Source organism: Brachyhypopomus gauderio, chromosome 11 (assembly GCF_052324685.1).
Source record: "Brachyhypopomus gauderio isolate BG-103 chromosome 11, BGAUD_0.2, whole genome shotgun sequence".
Lineage (NCBI taxonomy): Eukaryota > Metazoa > Chordata > Actinopteri > Gymnotiformes > Hypopomidae > Brachyhypopomus > Brachyhypopomus gauderio.
Genome location: NC_135221.1, coordinates 11,680,515 through 11,696,764, shown reverse-complemented (window position 1 = coordinate 11,696,764; position 16,250 = coordinate 11,680,515). Strand labels below are relative to the sequence as shown.

Below are 16,250 nucleotides of genomic sequence, written 5' to 3'. Positions count from 1 at the left end.
GAGCATCACTCCAGCATATAGTCATACATGTGTGGAGTGATGAAGGGATTAAGACTAGTGACTGTAGCTGTAGTCATACGAGGCTGAACCATGGTTAGTCATGTCATGGTGTCATGAGTCGCAGTGGCGGCTATAAAAACAACACCAAAACGTATCTAGACAAGTCGCTACCGATATCATAACATATTTAATACAAATACAAAAAAACACAACTCTTGTTGTGAAGAATGTAGTGAAGAATGTAAGCGTATTTAATGGGCCCGCGTGTATCCTCCCATATGGTCTAGCGGTTAGGATTCCTGGTTTTCACCCAGGCGGCCCGGGTTCGACTCCCGGTATGGGAAGGAAAACCTTTTTATTTCTAAATACTTGTGATATTGCAAGGTGTTGGCTTGGAGCAAACAGAACAAATTAGCGTGTCTATTTATTCGACCGCATTTCTTTTGTTTTTATTTGCTTTTATACCAAACTAGAGCACATTAAATTAAACAATACATCGTAAAATGAGTGTGGAAAAGTTTGGCTTGTGATGTTTTTGATTATTTACTCCAAGACGAGCGCTTAGAAACAAAACTTAAGTGACGTTACTTTACACTATAGGCTACGTTCATTTAAATGTTATTTTTTTTAAAGTGGTAAAAAACCTACAGAAACACTTAATTTGTCTTACAGTAATTACATTTTTATATGTCTTGCGTTATTTTATTCAGTACATGTTTGTCATATGAGTCTCCATGCGCCCTCACTGCCCCGTTACATGAAGCACACCGAACCGAACCTCCCTGTGTTAGTGGCCAATCGCTTCCAGGGGAAAATGTGACTGCTAGGAGTTCCCCACACGTCGGCTTCTGGCGAAAACAGTGTAACCTTATGTCAGGAACGACTTAGTAGTGCAGCCAGCACACGGAACCGGCTCTAAACGACCCAAAGAGAAGAGCAGCTCAGTCGGAGCCCACAAGGCTTGTGTTTCTAAACCGGACTGAGGATACGAGAGAGTGCAGAATGTCAACAGTGTCTGGAGGAGTTTCAGTGTATCCATCACACTAGCGGGACCTAAACCCACCGAACCGTTGTTCTTCACGGGTCTATCAACATACACGGTACGTGTTTTTGCCTTGGCGTACCAACGCGAAGTGAACTATACATTATATCGCTTTTTTTATTTACCAAACATTAAGATGACCGCAAACATTTTCCAAGACATCACTTTCGCAGCACATGATGTAAAATAATTTGATAACTCGGAAAACTCTTAAAATACCTAACATTTAAAAGGGAGGTACTTCCAAAGTAGCCGTATAGTCATAAATACGAACAGCAGTTGTGTTTATAGCTCACAGTTACAGAGTGCAGTTCTGGACCTTTTTCACAGGCCCAGTTCACTTAGGCAGTTCGGAACTGAAAAGGTTCTCGGATTTGTGCGTGATCACACGAAATAAATCACCAAGTAAAGACCTAACACCGTTGTCCCCCCGTGACTGGGCATGTAACCAGAAGAGCCCCGGGATAAGCACCATCCTGACGGCTGTAGCAGCATGATGCAGGGCATGTGACTCCAGTCTGTTCAGTCTTGAGAGTTCTCTGTGTTTCTCTGAGCCCTCCTGCAAGCAAATATTTCTATTTCTTATTTTTAGTGATCAGTATAAATACGACGACAGTTGTTTGCATTGTTTACATGTTAATATCATTTATTTATTAAACCATCTTTTCCCTTTCTGTCACATTGACATATTGGTAAAAAAAACTACTACTACTTTGCAGTAAAGGATTAGCCTATTTGGAAATATTCAAAGTTAATAAAAATTGTCCTTTAAACTAATTTTCGGTGATGTAGGCCACTGTTGAGTGCTTACCCCATCTGCTAACTGTCTAAATGTTTGCCAGATGTTTACATTTTTTAAACTGGGATGCTGGCCTTTTGGGACATGGAAGCTAAAGTATCTAATTTGGCTGAACATAGGGGGTGTGGAAATAGGAATGAGTTGTGTTATCATGTTATGGGAGTTTTCGGTATTAGCCTAGCCTGTTTGCAGAAAGGACATCAGCTGGTTCTGACTGCCCCAACCCATTACTGCCCCCCCCTCCCCACATCCCAGAGGTCCTCAGATAGCTGGAAATTTCAGTCTTCTGAAACCAATTATCCTCAATAACAGACTCTAAATATACCCTCTGTGTAGTTGCTCTCCAGCCCAATGCAAGCTGGGTACTGGTTAAAAGTACCCAGCCCCCCCCCCAACCCCCCATTACGTTTCTTTGGGAGTCTTGTGCACTTCAACATGTGCAGTGACCCTGTCTTGCCTTACAAATACCACGACAGAAGGACAGGCCATATTTCACTGGCTGCATGTTCATGGCGTCGCCAGAGGAGAATGGAAGGCGTTTCGTGCCACCTCTGTCAGCGGGGCGACTGGAATTCCCTTGTACTTAGTCCATGTGACAGTGATGTCACCCTCAGCAGAGATCACGTCGAGGAGCTGACAATACGAGGAGGCCTGAGTCATGGCACTCAACTTGAGTGCTTGTTTTCAGGGTTGTAGCCTGATGGTTTGGAAATCGTATAAGATATGAGCTAATGGGCTGGTTATTGATTTGTCTGCTCATTTCAAGACATTCGTCTTTATAAAGCCTCCATCCAGGAACAGCATGGCTACGGCATCACTGGCTCTGAGTAGCACAGCAACATGAGATGTCTCCTCACAGACCAATAATGCTTGGGTTAGATGTCTGGCGTTAGAAGGAGGAGGTTCTTTCGAGGGGACATTGTCTCCCTCCATTATGTCTGAGGTTGTATGATTTCCAGTATGGCATGTATAAACATTAGCTAATAAAGAAGACAAAAAGTTAACGCCAAAGACTGAAAAGATGTCTCAAACCTTTAACTGTGATGGATGAAGTGACACCATAGCTTCCACAAGGTGGCACTGTTCATGTATAGGCATAATTCTTATCATATGAGTGAGACATGAAAGAGAATTTGACATTAAGTCATTTTTCAGTGTTGCATCATTTGAAAGGTGAAGACAACTAGTGTAGTTTAGCTTGGCTCTCCGACATTTTCCACTCTGCTGTTTGCCTTAGTGAATGTTTGTTATCAGTTAAAAGAAAATTGCACGATTGATTATTCAATGGCACGATTCACTTGTTCTATTTGTAAAAACAAACAACAAAAACAAACAAAATCTTGTAGACATGCAATTCTTCCACAGAAGTGTGGAAACCTTTGTCCAGTTCTTAGCTTCTTGGTGTCAGCACGTTTGCTTTCAGCTAGGTCGTGAGTTTGTGCAGTCTTCACAACTTCAAAGTGTAGGGAAATTCCACTTGTAACTCCATGCCGTTAGCAGTTCACCTGCTGTTGTGACAGGAATTCTCCATAGGTGTGGCCTGGTACAAGAAACATGGTATCCACACACTCACAAAGTGGTCTTAAAAGTGACTTTGACACTGACACTGCCAGTGCGGCAGGTGGCGTGTTTTGTTTCCCTCAACGTTTACCGTGCAACTCTGTGCTTCTGCTTCCCGTTAGATTCCAGCAACATTTGAGAAAAAAAAGTTCCTCAAAATGTTATAGTTTCACAAAACGTAGCACAAAGCTAACCAAAATACAGCACAGCCAGGACCACTCTCTGGCTCTGAACACTACGATGTTTTTTGGGAGAACCAGGGCAGATGTGGCACATGATGATGTCATCTGGGGCACTGTAGCTCTTCAAGGTTCCAGAGCTCAACCTTGACTCGCTTTGTTGTGACTGACGGGACACATGAAGGCTTCAACGGCTGTTTTTATCACAGGCATATTTTGTAACCAATGGCTGCAGTGACGGAGTGACACAGTGGCTCCGTTCGCATGGGAGGATGCTGTAGTAGGCCTGGCTGATGTAGACTAAAATCAATTTTGTGATTTTAGTCTGACACAATCAGGGGATAACTGTGTTACCAGATCCTGGGATATTCATCTGCACAGACAAAAAGATTTCCATCCTATATTTTTTTATCAATTTGATGTTGCAAACCTGTAAAAACAGTCACTTTAGTCTTTTAGGTTGTTGCAGCACATACTGTGCTATCTATTGGAAAATGTAAGGTTCAGTTTTATCATAACTGTTTCATGGAAAGCCATTACTTAACCTAGGGTACACAAAACCCTTGACAATTATGCTGTGAATTTCATCTTGTACTAACGATAACAGGGCCACTACATTGCAGGGTAGGTTTACTAAGGTCAAGATAGCAAAGGTTTGTATGTATTCCTAATATCAGCCAGTCCAACCTAAGCAAGCAACATTAAAATATATAGATTAGCCTGTATTTAATTGGCAGACATGAATCAAATTGTTCAATGACAAATCAATGACAAAAAGCAAAAAAAAAAACCCCAAAAAACTATGATCATATCAAAAGGACCAAATACTTATGTAATGTTTAAGATGACATCTTGAGATGAATCGATAAAGTCTGCTTCATTTTGAGAGTTCAGACTAATTTGTATACTGTGACAATTTAGTAGTGGGGAGTTTGCCAGCACTGTAAACCAACCTTTCAGTGAAAGTGTACAGCAGCTCTGAAGTCTGGTTTTCTATCTCCTGACAGCATAGGACACATAATGTTTAAAAAACCCCATTGCATCTATTTTCCTGAAATTTATTTAGTATTTCACCATTTATCATAATAACAGCTTCACCCCCTCAGACCTTTACAATCCATTTGAAATCATTTAAGTAGATTTGACCATTAGGTGCTGTGTCACTCTTTATAGTGCTTGTTGCTTCGTGGTGCTAACTAGCTCAAGGCTAACACAGTCTAAGCAGTTGGCATGTCCTCTCAACATCATTCTGCTTTCTATCTAAGCAGAGGTCTTTGATAAGTGTAAGCAATGTCCTTGTCTCCTCAGATACACAAGATGTTTGAGTGATGCAGAATCTGGTCATACGCTACACAGTGTCCTGCACCTTGGGAGTTTAATAGTACCTTTGTGCAGGGTGCTGGTAGCTGTTGCAGTATAGGGTGTGATGTGAGTGGACTGGAATGTTGCCTTTGCTTTTTGTTTAATGTTTAATGGCTTGTCTTTTTGTGAAGAGTGGAGTAAGGTGTCTTTTTAGGTTGTAACCTAATTTGCCTGTACAAATCAGCCTCTTTTTCATCTCATGTTTATGAGGATAATGAACCATTGTTGCCAGTAGAATAGTGATGGTCCCTAACCCATATAATCAAATATCTGCCAAAAAGCGCTACCTCTTGATTGTGATAAACTTTGTGATGAAGTTTTTCAGACTATAGTTGTAGCAAAAGATTCAGTGATATAATTTAGTAGCCTTTTAGTGCTATGTAGTATAGTAGTATCATTTATGTAGTATCATTTATGTAGTATCATTTAACATTTTTATCTAACAGGTTAATAGTTAAACATGTTTAAACCAAACTTATTAATATGTTATTTGAGAAAGCCATGAAATATGTCCCAAAATGTTTTTCAGCAGCTTTTAGTAATTTGGTCCTTTCGGACCTTCTTATTTCTGCTTACCTGCACCTGTACCCAGGCACATAGGAATGGGCAAGAATGTAACATGATAACATGGACGTTTGAACAGTACACTGGATCACCTCTACAGAACCAGTGGTTCATAATTCAACAGGGTCTGATTCATTTCCACTACGCTGTCCTCATCTTCTTTCATCCCTGTACAACATGATTGAAAGCATGATTTTTTTATCATCTGGAAACTTTGTGTCCTTTACTACAATTTGTAATATCTCTATGCATCTTAAGTACAAGCTGTTGCTTTTATATATATATACAGTATATATATATATATATATATATATATATATATATATATATATATATATATATATATATATATATAGTATAATATATAATATAAGTATAATATAAGTGTTGAGAATGTTCACTTAGGGAGTGTCTTTGTTTACCTGTCCAGAACAGTCCGTTTATCACATTGTCAGCCATGCAGGCAGTGACTCAGCACCTCCGAGCAGTTTCAATCAAACTTCCACCCACTTGCTCCTTTTAGAAGCTAGGCAACATATACTATTACTACATCATCCTTCCTTCAGTTTTATTCAAGTCTTATTCCATTTTATAGGTTTGTTTAAAATTACCGGTAGTTGTGGTGCTCATTTTTAAGGCTCCAGTCCACCAACATTTCTTTGTCGCTTGCCTCGTAGCATTCTGTAAATACTTGTTAGTAAAATCAACCTGGGGACATATTAGACCCTTTCAGGTCAGGCAGCTTTAAGATTTGCAGTTACCCCAAAGGACTTTTTAGGATAAATGTCAGTGGTGTACACTTGTTCCTTCAGTGACAAACAGCATAATCTGTATAAGTGACCGTGTCCATGTGTGTCTCCCTGACCTCCTCTTTAAAGATGACCTTCTCGGCCATCTCAGGAGGTTTAATTAAAAAGGCTGGGCTGCCCTTTCTCTGCGTCCCTTCAGTGGGACCCACACGTGTGGCTACACGATCTTTTTTTAGCTACTTTCTCTGTGACAAAAGGAAGAATGCCACCAGACTGCTATGTTGAGCTCTCAAGTGATAATGTTAAACCTTAAATAGAACGAGACTTTCGCGCCACAGACAGAGGGTTCTGTTTCTGTGCCAACGTGTAAGCCTCCTTGAAAGAAGCATCAGCACGTGTTTGTTAAAGTAATAATTGGTACTCACATTGGGCCAGAGTTCTGTTATATGTTTATTTATTTATTTTTGTCACATGTGTATTTTGGGTAACCAATCTGAGGAGGATTTGCTAAAGTGATAAGAAGATATTCACTCCGGATGTGAATCACACCGCTATGTTGGGCCAGCGTGTTGCGTCTGCACTTTAAACAGCCGATGTGGCAGCAAACAGGACTTTTCTGTGAAGTCGCTGTGTTTAGCTTGGATGGCGTCTCATTGGACGGTAGCTCAGCTCTAGTGAGTCGTCTGTATTTTTAGGCCGTAAAGGAAAGGTGTGTCTTTGCACTTAGTCAGCATGAGCACATGACCGGCGCCTGCCTGCGTGAGGGCACTCCGGCTGTCTTCATGTGTTCTTAGAAAGGCAGATTGCAGTTTAAAACATCTTACATGGCACAGTGGACACTAATTTCTGAAGTTAATGTCAATTCTTGTACATTTATAGTTCACATTGTCTTTAAATAAATAAATAAATAAAACACATACCACTTACAATACTTGTCCTTGGAGCTGTTAAATAATTTTCATTCTTTTTTTTCTAATATTCAGAGCATAGTGTAATCTTTGGGATTGGTGAAAGGAACACACTGCATTCTGTCTCCTTCATTACATGACTGCAGGATTGAGCAGTATATTATGTTGTAAATGTCCTTTTAGAAGTGTGGCCTGAACTAAAATGGACAACATCTGAAATGTTTGCAAGGTGACTGAAAATGCCACAGTTCCAAAAGCCCACATTTAAGATGATACAGTGGATTGTGTTTTGTGTTGTCAGATTAGTTTTAAATAAAATAATTTATATCATTTTAAAGCTAAAAAATAAAGACTACAGTACTAGATACGCATTTTTACATGGGTGCAATCTGTTGAGTACATCAACAAGTGTGATCTCATCAGATTACTCATCAGATTACAAGACTATGTATATACATCTGGAGTGTACTTCAGGAGTGTTGACTCTAGATGTTATTTTTAGGATTTTATGCTTTTTATGAATATTTTGAACATCCATGAATTTTTTAATTTCATTAATCCAGACTTCATGAACTCCATCAATACTGTTAGATATTACGTTTGAGATGTTGTCTAACATTCCTCATATATTTATTTCCTCTTTCATTTTATCTGTTGAATTATTTGTGGTAAACTGTGTAGAAATTCTTCCTGATAATGCAATTCTACTTGATCGTGCAATTAATAGACGTTTCCTGCTCATGCAAGATAGCTGTGTTGTCCCACTGAAGCAGAAGCCCACTGCTTACCATTGGCTTTACAAACCTGTGACAAAATGACAAAATACTGATCATTCTCCTGAGCCTCAACCATTGGGTTATATTTTATCCTCCTCTGGGGCAGGTCTTCACTTGCAAACATGTTTTGGACTGTAACAAGCATTCTCTGTGCAATACATAATGCACTTAATCTGACTGACTTGTCTTCTGCAGTGGTATTTGAAGAACACAGCAATCAGATTACAGGTTGCCTAAGATGTTTCATGGATTCCACCCACAACTGCTCTTATATATATTTAAGTAGCTTCTCCTAAAGGCAGGTAAGCACTAGTAAGTCTATGAAGGAAGGCTACCATAGTCTCTACTACAGTCTCTACCATAGGGACTCTGCTAAATGACTCTTCATTCTCTTTATGGTGTAGGTTTGTCTAGGCTATACATATTCAAATGCAGTATCTTGCCAGAAACACAGATCTTCTGCATCTCAGTTCTTCTCACAAAGCCAGGCCACAGACCCCCAGCTTCCTGTTGGTTGGCCGGCTCGTCTCAGATAAAGACGGCCGACAAACACGAGTGCTTCGAGCGCATGCAAGCATACGTGTGTGAAGACACACAAATGAAGGCATGCAAACACAAGCACCCACACAGTCACAGCTAAACCAACATAAACACTGACAGGCGTAGATAGATTCACAAATGCTCGTACACAGAACGCCGTGGAAAGTGAGAAGAACTCCGTATAAGGGAGGATACAAGAGGAGACCATACTGGAGACCATACTCCCAGTAAAAAAAATACAAAACCATCCCCTCAGACGGACAGTACATGTATTTTATTTAAACCCACCTCATCCCCACCCTTACTCCTCAGGTGAAACCTTTCCCCATTTTTACAGTTCAACCACTGCATTAATTGCTTTCCAGGCCTTCTTGAGATGAGCAGGTGTAGATATGTTCATCACAAGGGAATCTGACACTCGAGCACACAGGTCCCCAGACAAACTGTTCGGGCTGCCCCCAGTCAGACTTTGAAATGTTGCTGTTGAATCTCACCCCTGAACCACTGGGGGTAGACCTGAGCAGTTTAAAACCCAGAATTGTGGAACTCGAGTCACACAGCCTTCTGTCTGCGAGACATGTTTCATATATATGGGCTTTGCAACTATTGTTCTCTTGTGTGGAGAGGCCCAGGGAGAGCAGCGTTCCTTCCTCAGGGACGTCAGGTGGGATAGGTTCTTCAGATTTATAACCTCTGGACTCTTTCAGATGATTCTCAAACAGAAGTGACTAAGAGGCCACTCCCCAGGTTTGACACATTTTACAGTGCCCTGATCTTTTATGTTACTGTAAGAGGACAGGATCATGATTTTAAAAAGAGAAGAATTTCAGTGAATATAATGCCCCCAAAGTCATTTAATTACTGACTTCTGAAATAAATCTCATTCTGAAAGACGTGATCTCCAAGCCTAAGTTGTTCTGAACACTCCCACCTAGCAGAAACGAGTCTTGCGTCTTTTGGCATTGCTCAACCTGTAACCTGATTGTTACTTTGTCCTCCTCTCCCCTCCCCCATATCAATCCCCAGCCAATCGAAACCAACAGTGGAGCTTACCTGAAGGGATTTGCATTTAAAGTCCGCCCTTTTAGCTGATTGGTCAGGTAAAGAAGCTCTGCTTCATAGCTTGCCTCCCAGTGGTCGCTTTGGTTGGTGACTCAGACTGAGAGAGAAGCAGCAAGTTACTTCCACGCACTTCTCTTTGGTTTAAAAAAAAAAAAAAAAGAAAAAAAAGACCCAGAAAGAAACTGCTCAGCAGCCATTGTAGTCTCTTTCTCCCTTTTCTTTAAACTTTATCCATCATTGATGTGAGTGGACAGATAGAGGACAGCCCAGTGTTAAACACCTTCAGTATGCCTCTCTGCCTGCTCTAGACACACCCTTGGATATATTTTTTTTCCTGCTTGACACTGTTAATTTTTTTTCTCTTGGTTTTGTTGTAATTCAGACCTGACAGATCTTCTACTACAAACATGGAGCGTGACAAAAAAGACCTGTTTGTCTGAGGTTGGTGAGATGTATGGGTTTCCTTGATAGATTTTGTAATTTTATTTAGTTTGGTTTCTAATATGTCGTCAAGTCTACTGAGTTGTTTGTTTATGGTGTTGTTGAACTGAACCAGAAAAAAAGACTAATGTTAGTAAATTATTTTTTGTCTTTATGCACTGTGAGGTTTGGTTGAATTCAGCGGCGATAATAATAAATTGTATATCTGTTGATTCAGTATCAGTTTTACAGGTTTACCTTTTGAAATATACATACAAATTTCACATGTTAAGTGTCTTTGCCTTATATGGTTTGCTAGAACAAGGCAGGGAATCGTGTTTTGCAAGCCTGTTGACCAAGCCCATGTGACAGTTAGAATGGGTTTCTGTGTGGACATAGAGAAATCATTCCTCCTGGCGCCTAAATGTATTAATATGGGCATTATGCAAATCAGTTTGTCACACGCTGCACTAAATAGCCAAATGCCAACTCAGAATGATACTACATTCATTTTATGTGACCTTTGCTCATTTGTATGATGTTTCCTCTTGCAGTAAAAGTACATTATGGCCTCTGGTTTAGAGTTCTGTTCAATTTTGGCTTATCACGATCACATCAGATCATAGCAGTGTTGCTTGAATCTCGCTTGAATGTTGCTCATCCTGTTAGAGGACCAGCAGGTTTGCAATGAGTTGCAAAGGTAAACGAGACACCAAGTGAAGTTGTACCTGTTCAACCTTCCACGTTCAGAGTTTTGCGTTATGTAGGCCAGTTTCACCCCCAATAGATGGACTGAGACTTTGAATAAATTTTTTTTTGTGTGCTTGAATGTGAGGCTGGACTTCCTCTTTAGTAATAATGTGTTCCTCTTTGGTCCTTATGGTGCCGTGCTGGACAGGTTCTGCCCAGAACCTTCAGTTCTTCCCACAAACCACGTTGGCTAAATACATGCTGAAATTGTGACAGAAATGGTCATGAACTAACAATATTTAGAAACAGTGCCAATATCAATCGAGATCTCAAAGAAAAAAAAAAAAAGAAATATTTTGGACGAGGTTGTATTCTGCAGTTGTAAGACTGTGTACATAGATATATACTTTCAAATGAAACATTTATGGAAAATGTATAACTCTCTCCTGCAGATTAAAATAATATTTCAGTTTAGATCAGAAACGTGGGGCTTTAGGGGAATTCTTTACCTACTCTATTTCCAACACACATGGCCTGACGTGTTTTGAGCAGTTGCAGCCCTGATTGCCCTGTTATCTTATTAAGGCTCCAGTGGATGTAGGAGTCTGCATAGATCACCATTCTTGAGCCATGTCCCCCACCCACTCTTGTCTGATTTGTATTGTAAATGAGCTGTAGTACCCAAAATCAGGCAGGAGCGAAACACAGGCCCTGCAGCTGAGAATGGCTTTGTGTGGCGTTTCACTTTGGGGCTGAGTTTCTGTCACGATGGGCGGGGTGGGCAGTAGTGTCAGGTTGGCTCCCTGCACAAAGAGCCGTCAACAAGTCCTGGCCTGTAATTGGATCATTAGACCCTGTTGAGCAGGAGAGGTGGGTTTCACACTGCTCCGGCCGGTCCGGCATGGCAAACAGCAAGGGTGGTTTGAAGAAGTGATATTTGTCTCCTGTTTTATGGTGGTATTGAGTGGCTGGCTGTCATGGATGGATAGAGACCTGACGCTAAAGGGGGGTATGCTAGTGTATGTTGTGTTTTGCCTTTTTTGTGTACGTCGTGTGATGGCTCTGCTGGTTCGAAGTCTGGAATATCTGTGAAAGTCGGAGCACCTGCTGAATGGAGAGTTTTCCCGTTTTCTGTCATTGTTTTCAGATAGTTTGGATGTGCGTTTGGCTCCATCTGTGGTCAGTGTGCTTTGATAGTTTTGTGCTCTCCAGCAATGGGATTTTCTTAATTCTTAGGGATTGAACATAGTCTGATGGGGATGACTGATAAAAGAGAAAACCTATGATAACTGATGGAAAATATTTATTGTAATAAATGAATAATCCTGTAGTGATCAAGTTTGTTTTATTGAAGTGGGTGTAGTTAAGCAGTGTGGGTAGTAGTTGGGCAGACGCCCCTTTGTGTATGCACTGGTTGTTCCTGTGGGAGATTTGCATCACGTTTCCATAATGTTCTCCTCAGATGGATTGAGCAATGACCTATCTCAGTGTTGCAACTGTCTGAATACTACTAACAAGCTCAGACTGGCATACCTCAGCATTCAGGTAGCAATACTATACAAAGATGCCCTGCCATACTCGTAGATGGGATTTTATCTCAAATCGTGCGACATCTGAATGTGCCTGCCACATTTTGAGGAATTACTCTGTTGACATCTTCCCCAACAAGCAGAGTTTGTCAGTTTTCCCTAGTGTCGTGCCCTACGACAATTAGTATGAGCAAAGATCAAAAGGTGCAGGGTTGGCTGGTAATATCAACCAAGCACAACATATTCAAAAGCATTTGAATGTCCACACAGCAGTTCATGGCTCCAGAGCTGATGAGAGAAATGACATGTATCCACATGTTATGACTGACCTTTTGTTTAAGGAGACCTCACATTGCTCCCACCCACCTGCTATACCCCTATCCTTTGCCCTGAGCTTTACAGGGCAATCTGCCAGTTTATAGCTCTCCAGCTGGCCAGTGAATGGGGTCGATCGTTGCCCTGGCAGCCCTGGCCTGGGGAGTGTTTACCTCCTCTCCTCCCCCCCGGCTGATAAAGACTGCCCATTTCATAGCAGAGGGATTTTATTGTTGGAATATCAGGTTGCAGCGTACTTTTGATAACACTTTATGGTAATGCAGAAAAAGGAGGTGGTAGGGCGGGGTCAGGACAAGCCTGGGATAGGCTTAATACTGCTGGCACCTTTACAAGCCTGGCACAGAAGATCCAGGACAAACACACATTCCCGGCACTTTTATTGGGACTAGGGTTTGGCACCTTTTAAAAATGGGTCTGCAGTATTGAGAGGAAAACAGAAGCTTCTAGCTTTACTTATTCTTTCATTCGTCTCGGCACTGTTGACATGTGAAGCAACCAACGGGCTTTTCTTCTGATATCTTTTCAAAGTTGCCCTTAAAATGCTTTTAGTGGGAGTGGCTCCATGAGATATATCTTTGCACTCATCATCAGTGCGTTTCATAAGATATGAGCGAGACGTCACATGGCAGAAGGTAGCTGACATGTTAGACCACTTCCCATGCAAACCTCACCACTTGTTGCACATCTCAGAGAACATGGCTTATATTAGTCATAAAAGCATCACATTGGCTTGTATGACAAAGTCAGAAGATACACAACAACCTTTAAAAAACATCTAAGGACAGTTCATGCTGATGCTCATAACCTCGTGGGTGAAACAGAACCGTGGGTCCTTCTACAAGCCCCGGGTTCTATTAGGACGAGTTGTAGGACCAGTTGCTGCAGAAAGGTCAACAATAAATTCCCACTGTCATTTGGGTTGCACACTGCTTTCATCCCCTGGAAGATGATGCAAGCTCTCATTTGCAGTGCAGCCACCAGTTGAGTCTTGAATTTTGCAGTTGTGCACGCTGACCGTGGCTCTTATCCAGACAAGGTGTTTTGAAGGCTTTCCATGAAGGATTTCAGATGCACAGGTGTGTGTGTGTGTGTGTGTGTGTGTGTGTGTGTGTGTGTGTGTGTGTGTGTGTGTGTGTGTGTGTGTGTGCGCGCGCGCCCGGGGCTTAAGATGCACAGCATGTGAGGTTTTCATCCATAGGTTTAACACAGGGACAGCTCCAAACTCGGAGGCTTAATTCTGGCATGGAAATCCTGACAGCACTGAGGTCAAACAACACCAGCCATCAGCAGGACATTGGCTCCTAACCACGCAACGGAGTTAGCTTAAGTTTCTTATGCACAAAAGCTGTTCTCAAGGGCTAAAACAATGCATGTAAGGTCTTGTAAATGCATTCAGAACGTACTAACTATTAAGAATAACACTTAAGTAGTATTGTAACTATGACCAAGTTCTTTGTGGGGGCTGTGAGCTTTGTAGAAAATTAAACCACTAGTCTCAGTCTCCAAAAAAAGACTGACAGAGTGACAGTTTCTAATGAAAAGAGCTGTCATTTTCACTTCACCAATACAAACCACTGTTAAAATATTCCATTGCTTTGTAACTGAAAGGCTTCTCTTGAAGTGTTAACATAATGCATAAAATAACATAAAACAACTGGGCCTCTGTTGATCAGTTTGTAGTCTTACAAAAACGTGTTCATTTAAGCCCGTGAGGAATAAACCAGCGTAGCCACTAGAAGATGGTTATTTTACTTGAACATCATAATATTAGGTATTCTTCATGGAAACCATACACACTAGAATATTACTGCGTCGTCTAAAGTGGATTTTTAAAAACCATGTCAGGTGTGGAAGATTTTAACACAACTGCCTTTAGTGGTTTAAAATGACTTTATGATTCCATAAAGCATTTGAGCAAGCTCATCTAATAAAATTTTATAGTGTACCACTTGTCCACAACATTTCCAAAATGTCAATTTATACCTGTAATCACAGGGTTTGCAATTTTACAGTGGTAGAGACCAAACGCCTTACAAAATTATTAACACAGAAGACACAGTCGAAAGGCTAATACTAAAATTAGCCTTTTCTGCCACCCATACAATATTTCTTGTATTGATGTGCAGTACCAGTGCATTAGCAAGATTGCATCACCAACAGCAGGCCATTTATTATCCACCATAGTATTAAATGTTCAAGTTCAGTCCCTGATCCTAGGATAAAGTCAGAGGTCAGAGACCTGAAATTCCACATCAGCATTACAACACACATGTTGCAAACATTCCTTCAGTTGACAACAACTTGTTCTGGAAAAAAATGTATAACCTTTAGTGGGTGGTAAACTGCATTGTTCAAGGAATGTTCTGGAAAATTGCCAGGACAGTTGAACGTCTTTTGAAAATTCTTGGGAGCTTTGTCCTCTGTTCTGCTCTTCCTCTGCCTCGGTGGCCACGCTGTCGTTAAGAGGGAGCCATTACTTCAGGTCTTAAAGCTTAATGGAACTGGTTCTTTTTTTATAGGATAAGATTGTTAAATTTAGTGGGGGTGCTCTTGTCATTGTGAATGATGCCAACCCTTAGGCCATTATCTCATCAGCTCGGATAATTGCGTGAGAATTGCCAGTTCAGCGTAGCATCTCTGGTTTCCTGAGTCATCGCTCGTATGGGAGAATAGCAGTGTGGAGATGCAGAGGTTTTTGAGTGGGTTCCTGAGGATTTTATTTTGGTGTTGGTGTTCTGACGGACTTGATCTGGTCTCTGCTCCCTTCGCCACATCGCCACATTGCATAAAATGGCCTCCATGGTTGAAAATGCTACACAGCCTCTTTCCTTATCCTGTTCCTAAGCAGCAGCCCCTCCTTGGATCTATTTGCCCATTGCGCTCTCCAGAGCTCTCGGGAGATGTATTATATATTGCATTTGCACACTTCAGTACCTTGTTAGTATGTTTTAATTAGTAGCTCTCTGAGCCCTGCTAACAGCACGAATCTCATAAAGTGTATTGTCATTTTACTTCAGTTACCTGGACTGCAAATCAAGCAGGCCGCTTCAGGCAAAAACGTACAAGTTAGCTTTGACATCGGTCTTGGTTCGACATGCATCACGGTAGAAAGTTGGTCTTTCCCATCTCTGTGCCACTGGGAGCATTTAATGTGTTCGGCTACTCCCGACTTCTCTCCACAAATACTGACCTGTGTCAAGCCCCCACCACCATGCCTGTGTATGTGGTTCACAAAGTGAAATGCCCAGGACAGCAATATGTGGATGAGACACCCTCCTCCTCCCACAGGGCCCCTGGGAGTCATGTGTACAACGCTGAGGCCTTATATATTTTTTCCCCTCCCCAAATCTTATATTATCCTTGGCACTGGAAGCTTGGTTTGATGTGAGAAGCTCGGACAAGTTAGATGATTGTAGAAATGAAGGCCGTGACTTTATTGTGGTGTGTTTTATTGCTCTAGTGTTTGTCAGTGATTGCCTTGTAGATCGGTTTCTTTCTGGCCAGTTTCATTAAAAGGTGCAGGTGATGCCCGTATAAGGTTTCACATGAGCTCATTTTTCACACCGTCACATGATTTATGGTAGCAGTTAAATAGTGTAATAAGGGCTCCTACAGATTCAGTTGTTTGTATATTGCTTATTTATTATTTAAAAATGCCTATAGTACTATTTTAAAATGCCTTATAGAGATACAATTGTATGCAAATTTGATTAAAACATGCATTTTCTCAACAA

At 41.2% G+C, this 16,250-nt stretch overlaps 1 protein-coding gene, 1 long non-coding RNA gene and 1 other non-coding gene across 6 annotated transcripts in view; 2 read left to right on the top strand and 1 right to left on the bottom strand.

The window, feature by feature from the left end:
• The first annotated feature begins 272 nt into the window (after positions 1–272).
• trnae-uuc (transfer RNA glutamic acid (anticodon UUC)) lies at positions 273–344 on the top strand. The gene has a single exon. It is a non-coding gene; the product is annotated as a tRNA-Glu (tRNA).
• A 477-nt stretch (positions 345–821) lies between these two features.
• Positions 822–16,250, top strand: part of elf1 (E74-like ETS transcription factor 1) — a 31,596-nt gene continuing 16,167 nt past the window's right edge. Inside the window, exons 1-2 of one of the 4 annotated variants that reach the window (XM_077021923.1) lie at positions 9,630–9,826; positions 9,924–9,982. The gene's annotated coding sequence lies outside the window, so the exon portion shown is untranslated. Of the gene's footprint in view, positions 1,101–9,629; positions 9,983–16,250 lie in introns of those variants that run through there. The other 3 variants (XM_077021924.1, XM_077021925.1, XM_077021922.1) reach the window with 3 other exon arrangements.
• On the bottom strand, positions 3,738–6,003 carry LOC143526496 (uncharacterized). Its single transcript, XR_013133868.1, has 3 exons — positions 5,929–6,003; positions 5,519–5,674; positions 3,738–3,953 (listed from the first exon to the last, which is right to left on the bottom strand). It is a non-coding gene; the product is annotated as an uncharacterized LOC143526496 (long non-coding RNA).